The sequence below is a fragment of the Hordeum vulgare genome, chromosome 6H (assembly GCF_904849725.1).
Source record: "Hordeum vulgare subsp. vulgare chromosome 6H, MorexV3_pseudomolecules_assembly, whole genome shotgun sequence".
NCBI classification, from domain to species: Eukaryota; Viridiplantae; Streptophyta; class Magnoliopsida; order Poales; family Poaceae; genus Hordeum; species Hordeum vulgare.
In genome coordinates this window covers 267,827,890-267,835,282 of record NC_058523.1, presented here as the reverse complement: position 1 = coordinate 267,835,282, position 7,393 = coordinate 267,827,890, and positions in this window count along the sequence as shown.

Sequence of the window (7,393 nt, the reverse complement as noted above, 5' to 3'; positions counted from 1 at the left end):
TCGTGGTCACCAAATGTATGTGCATAGTGATCCGAGAGAAGAATGGTCACTGAACACATAGGAACTGGATAACTAGAGTCTTACATCTATTACATATTGTTTTACTCGATTATGGCCTTTATGGCCAAGTCTTCATATATTTGCAACAAAAATCTTCATCGATAGCTTGAAACCATGCCATCTGCCTTAACCCTACATTCATTCTAACTAGGAGACATCCTAGCTCGCACGTACGTCACTAATGTATTCTTTATCATATCATGTTCTTCCATGCCTAGCGAATAAAATAACCAGTAGCAAGCCAATGAGTACTTTGAATGTACGCGCAAGCAACCCATGTTTGGAACAAGGAAATGACAATGCATGATATAACACTAAGTAGGTAAGTTGCAGAAATCTAATTTTGAGTGCAATGACGTGTTCAAATTAACTTGCAATGCATGCATCAAGAGGTTGCAGATATCCATACGAACAAGATACATATATCATTATAAGTAGGCGTTCAACATCTCATGTTCATTCATCATGTCTATTTAACTGACTTAGCTCAAGTATCATATTTCTATCTCTTACACACACCAAGTTTGTGAAAACATCTGGCGTAGTTTAAGAAGGACTTCCATCTTCCAACACCATGGACATGGCTATTCGAATAGTTCTTACACTCTAAATAGTTTTTGTATGCTTTACCCAGAAGACTCGGGGAACTTTCGTGTCAACCACGACTTGCGGTATATTACATACTCGAGGTAAGAACCCAAACACTGCATTTCCACTGGTGCCACTAAACAAAGAGTCCAATGTTGGCCCACGTCTTCATGATGTACATCATACGAGACTCGCTCAAGAGTGTACCATCCCTAAGGGGACACAATGGTGTGCCCGGTGAATGTGAGAACAGCCCTTGGTCGCACTACCTGCATGACCACGTATAGATAGGTTGACTATGGCCCTGTTGCCACTAGTAATGCGGGATATATGCTAGCATCGACCAAAGTAATCAACAAAGCCCTGTCCCATAAAGGGGTATCATGGTCGGACATAAATAGTTGGGACGATCAACAGACCGTAAATTAATCTGTTTTTGAAAACACACACACAACTTGCCTCGGGACATGATGACCCACAAGTATAGGGGATCAATCGTAGTCCTTTTGATAAGTAAGAGTGTCGAACCCAACGAGGAGCAGAAGGATCTAACAAGTGGTTTTCAGCAAGGTAAAATCTGCAGGCACTGAAATTGTCGGTAACAAGTGATTGTGTGGTGAGATGATTCGTAGCAAGCAACAAGTAAAAAAAAAGTAGCAACGGTGCAGCAAAGTGGACCAATCCCTTTTGTATCAAGGGACAAGCCTGGACAAAGTCTTATAGGAGGAAAAACGCTCCCGAGGACACACGGGAATTTCTGTCATGCTAGTTTTCATCATGTTCATATGATTCGCGTTCGTTATTTTGGTAGTTTGATATGTGAGTGGACCGGAGCTTGGGTACTTCCCTTACTTGGACAAGCATACCACTTATGATTAACCCCTCTCGCAAGCATCCGCAACTACGAAAGAAGAATTAAGACAAAGTCTAACCATAGCATTAAACTAGTGGATCCAAATCAGCCCCTTACGAATCAACGCATAAACTAGGGTTTAAGCTTCTGTCACTCTAGCAACCCATCATCTACTTACTACTTCCCAAGGCCTTCCTCTAGGCCCAAATAATGGTGAAGTGTTATGTAGTCGATGTTCACATAACACCACTAGAGGAAAAACAACATACGACACATCAAATTACCGAACGAATACCAAATTCACATGACTACTATTAGCATGACTTATCCCATGTCCTCAGGAACAAAAGTAACTACTCACAAAACATAATCATATTCATGACCAGAGAGGTAATGAGTAGAATCAAGGATCTGAACATAAACTCTTCCACCAAGTAACCCAACTAGCATCAACTACAAAGAGTAATCAACACTACTAGCAACCTTACAAGTACCAATCGGAGTCGCGAGACGGAGCTTGGTTACAAGTGATGAACTAGGGTTTGGAGATAAGATGGTGCTGATGAAGATGTTGATGGTGATGAGTCCCCTCCGATGAGAGGAGTGTTGATGATGACGATGGCGACGATTTCCCCCTCCGGGAGGGAAGTTTCCCCCGCAGGATCGTCCTGCCGGAGCTCTAGATTGGTTATGCTCAAGTTCCGCCTCGTGGCGGCGGCAAATCCATGAAAAAGCTCCTCCTTGATTTTTTTTTCTGGACGAAACTCTTCATATAGAAGAAGAGGGGGCCAGTGGGCCAGCAGGCTGCCCACAAGCCCTCATGGCGCGGCCTGGGGGGTGATCGCGTCGTGTAGGCTTGTGGCCACCTGTTGGCACCACTCTAGCACTTCTTTGTCCCAGTATTTTTTATAAATCTGAAAAAAATCCTCGTTGATTTTTACGGCGTTTGGAGTTGCGTAGAATAGGTATCTCAACTTTGCTCCACTTTCAGGCCAGAATTCCAGTTGCCGGCATTCTCCCTCTTCATGTAAACACTGCAAAATAAGAGAGAAAAGGCATAAGTATTGTACCGTGAAGTGAAATAACAGCCCAAGAAGCGATAAATATCAACATGAAAACATGATGCAAAATGGACGTATCAACTCCCCCAAGCATAGACCTCGCTTGTCCTCAAGCGAAAGCCTAGCTCAATAAATATGTCCACATGTTTAGGGAGAGAGGTGTCGACAAAACAAGATACGAACATGCATGCATCATGATCATGATCAGAACAGCAATACCAACATATAATCTCTCATGCTAAAGTGATAATTCCTTCACAAAGTAAAGCATGGACCAAGAACCTTACCAAGAAGTAATAATCGATAGCCTTTAGTCACTAAAGCAATTGCAATTTATTACAACATCAGAAAGAGTCAAATAAGAGCTTGTAAAGCAAATCCACATACTCAATCATTCTTTCGTTCTCTACAATTGCTACAACTCACGTGGTACTCATGAGATCAAAGTTTCAGCTACACACAGAGAAAGATAGGGGCTTATAGTTTTGCCTCCCAACTGCTTACCTCAAGGGTAATGTCAACAATAATAATTCATGAATACTTACCTCCAAGTTGACATATGAATATAGATCTTTCCCAAGCATATGACATTAGCCAAGATAAAGGCGAAATAAGGAATTGGTGAAGATCACCATGACTCTTTCAAGGGCAAAAAGTAACGGTACAAGATAGGCCCTTCACAGAGGGAAGTAGAGGTTGTCATGCGCTTTTGAGGTTTAGATGTGTGTCCTCTTAGTGCGGAGGAACGTCACTTTATATTGCCTCCTGTGATAAAGAACTTTATTATGCAGTCTGTCGCTTTTATGTCTTCCTCATCACAGGTTTGTATAAAGCTTATTTTCCACACACTAATAGATCATACATATTAGAGAGCAATTTTTATTGCTTGCACCGATGACAACTTACTTGAGGGATCTTATTCAATCCATAGGTAGGTATGGTTGACACTCAAGGCAAAGCTGGGTTAAAGGTTTATGGATGCACAAGTAGTATCTCTACTTGGTGCGGGAGGTTTTGGCTAATATGAAGTGGAAGCAATCGTCACATGCTAAGGGATCTCTAATCATATAACATTGTTCGGAACCAAGCAAACACAATTCATTATGTTGTCTTCCTTGTCCAACATCTATTTCTAGGCATGCAATAGTTTAGTGAGTGTTCACGATCATAGATGGTGTCAGAGATGATATATTTATATGTGAACCTCTCCTTCTTTATCACTTCCTAATAATTGCAACAATGACCAAGGTCTATGTTTGCCTAACCTCAACAAGTTTCAATCCTCATTCTGTTTATATGTGAAGCCATCGCTTCCCATAACATCATTACATGATCTTTCATGCTTTTGTTCTATTCCCACTCTTTTGATCATGGCAAGAGGCAAAACCCTTCAACTAAGACACTCTTTATTATATGGCTCACGACTCGAATACATCAGGGGTGACACAAAGAAAAACTCAAGATTAAAACACTAAGACTTTTATTCTACTAAAGAAAGATAAAACTGAAAAGGAAAACTAAAACAAAGGTAAAGGCAAAAGATGTGATGGTGATACGATATCGGGGCAACTCGCCTAAGCTTGGCACAAGCCAAGGGGATTGCCCATACCAATGCTCAGTTGTCTTCCTTTGGTGGAGGTGGAGGAGTTGTTGCAACATGAGTTTGATCCTCCGTCTTCCAAGGCATAGGTGCTCCATCATGGAAAGATGAACGAGTCTCTGGAATCCTCAAATCTGCAGCCAACCGTATTGATTTAAATCTATACTCATACTCACAATTTTGGTTTTGCAGGTCATAGATCTGGGCCTGGAGTTTATCAATCCTGTCATAGAGCCTGGAGAGGTGCTTCCCAATGTCATTGGCATCAATCCTGTGCTTGTTGTTGAACTCTGTGATCATCATGTGGTTGGCGTTGAGTCCACGCTCCACCATCCCTTGGCACTTGAAGACTTGTTGCTCCATTGCTTCGAGCCTCGTCTCCATGCTTCTGGTCTTCTTGGGCCCCTCAACATCACGGATATGAACATCCCCTCACGCATCTCGATAGATTGAGGGTGTTGCAGCACTCCCGTGAGGTAGGGATTGATGACCTTCTCGAAGATCTTGTCCTTCAGAGCTTTTGGCGAAGTCATAGAGATCTAGATCTGCAACTGAAACAGGCTCGAAACGAAAAACAGAGGAAATCTGCGTGATGCAGGGGTCAGACTAAACAGGAGTATAAATAATGATTTTTCTCAGACCAGAAGGAGTACCCTGCACGAAAACGAAGTCCGGGAGGCGCACGAGGTGGACACAAGCCCTCACGGCGTGGCCAGGGGGTGGCCCGCGCCGTGCAGGTTTGTCGCCTCCTCGCGCACTTTCCGGACTACTTCCAATTTTTGTATGTTTTCAAATATTCTAAAACAGAGAAAATTTCCTAGTGGAAAAGTTTTGGACTCTGTTTTCTTACCGAATCATATACCTCTTCGTTTTCGAGTCTGAAACAGGCTGATAAATATCCCTTAAGTATTCTTCCGGAGTTATGGTATTGATAATATTGCTTTCAACAATAATGGGAGTACCTGAGATATAATGCTTGATTCTCTACCCATTTACAACTCTCGGACAATTACCTTCCGTGTTGTTGATCTTGATAGCACCGGAACGATATACTTCCTCAACAACATAGGGACCTTCCCATTTAGAGAGAAGCTTGCCTGCAAAGAATCTTAAACGAGAGTTATATAGCAGGACATAATCACCTACACTGAACTCACGCTTTTGTATTCTCTTATCATGCCACCTCTTAACCTTCTCTTTGAACAACTTGGCATTCTCATATGCCTGAGTTCTCCATTTATCAAGCGAGCTAATATCAAATAACCACTTCTCACCGGCGAGTTTGAAATCAAAGTTGAGCTCTTTGATTGCCCAATAGGCTTTATGCTCTAGATGAAGAGGTAAATGACATGCTTTGCCGTACACCATTTTGTACGGAGACATGCCCATGGGATTCTTATATGCAGTTCTATAAGCCCATAGTGCATCATCGAGCTTCTTAGACCAATTCTTTCTAGACCTGTTGACAGTATTTTGAAGAATTAGTTTAATCTCTCTGTTGCTTAGCTCTACTTGACCACTGGACTGAGAGTGGTAGGGAGAGGCAATTCTATGGTTGACATCGTACTTAGCAAGCGTTTTACGGAAAGCACCATGAATGAAGTGTGAACCACCATCGGTCATTAGATATCTAGGGACTCCAAATCTAGGGAAGATAACTTCTTTCAGCATCCTGATAGAGGTGTTGTGATCATCACAACTAGTGGGGATAGCTTCTACCCACTTAGTGACGTAATCAATAGCAACTAGGATATGAGTATACCCGTTGGATTTTGGAAAAGGTCCCATATAATCAAAGCCCCAAACATCAAATGGTTCAATGACGAATGAATAGTTTATAGGCATTTCCTGACGTTTGCTAATATTACCTATTCTCTGACATTCGTCACAAGACAAGACAAACTTACGGGCATCCTTGAAGAGAGTGGGCCAATAGAAACCTGATTGCAATACCTTGTGTGCAGTTCTATCTCCTGCATGGTGTCCTCCGTAGGCCTCGGAGTGACACTTCTGTAGGATCTGTCCCTGTTCATGTTCGGGTACACAACGTCTAATAACATGATCTACTCCTGCCTTATAAAGGTGAGGATCACCCCAAAAGTAGTGTCTCAAGTCAAAGAAGAACTTCTTCTTTTGCTGGTATGTGAAACTAGGTGGTATATATTTGGCAACGATATAGTTTGGATAATCAGCATACCACGGTGCACTACGTGAAGCATTGATGACATTCAATTGCTCAACCGGAAAGCTATCATCAATAGGTTGTGAGTCATCAAGAACGTTCTCCAACCTAGACAATTTATCTGCTACTGGGTTATCAGCACCCTTCCTAGCAAGAACGTGCAAATCAAATTCTTGTAGCAAGAGAACCCATCTGATAAGTCTAGGTTTAGCGTCCTTCTTCTCCATGAGGTACTTAATAGCAGCATGATCAGTGTGGATAGTGACTTCAGAATCAACTATGTAAGACCTGAACTTTTCACATGCAAACACGACTGCTAAAAATTCCTTCTCCGTAGTAGCATAGTTTCTCTGGGCATTGTCGAGAGTTTTACTAGCATAATGAATAACATTCAACTTCTTGTCAACTCTTTGCCCTAGAACAACACCAATAGCATAATCACTAGCGTCACACATGATCTCAAAAGGCAAGTTCCAATCAGGTGGTTGAACAATAGGTGCAGTTATCAAAGCCCTCTTAAGTATTTCGAAGGCTTCCTCACAATCATCGTCAAAAACAAAAGGAATATCCTTTTGCAAGAGATTGGTAAGAGGCCTAGAAATCTTAGAGAAGTCTTTAATGAACCTTCTATAGAAACCAACATGACCAAGGAAACTTCTTATACCTTTGATATCTGTGGGGTATGGTATTTTCTCGATTGCGTCAACCTTAGCCTTATCGACTTCGATACCTCTTTCATAAATTTTATGTCCTAAGACGATGCCTTCATTAACCATAAAGTGGCACTTCTCCCAATTCAAGACAAGATTGGTGTCTTTACATCTCTTTAAGACTCGATCAAGGTTGCTGAGGCAATCATCAAAAAAAGACCCGTAAACGGAAAAGTCATCCATGAAAACCTTGACAATCTTTTCACAAAAGTCAGAGAATATAGCCATCATACATCTTTGAAAGGTGGCGGGTGCATTACATAAGCCAAAAGGCATACATCTATAAGCAAACATACCGAAAGGGCAGGTGAAAGTGGTTTTCTCCTGATCAGATTGTGC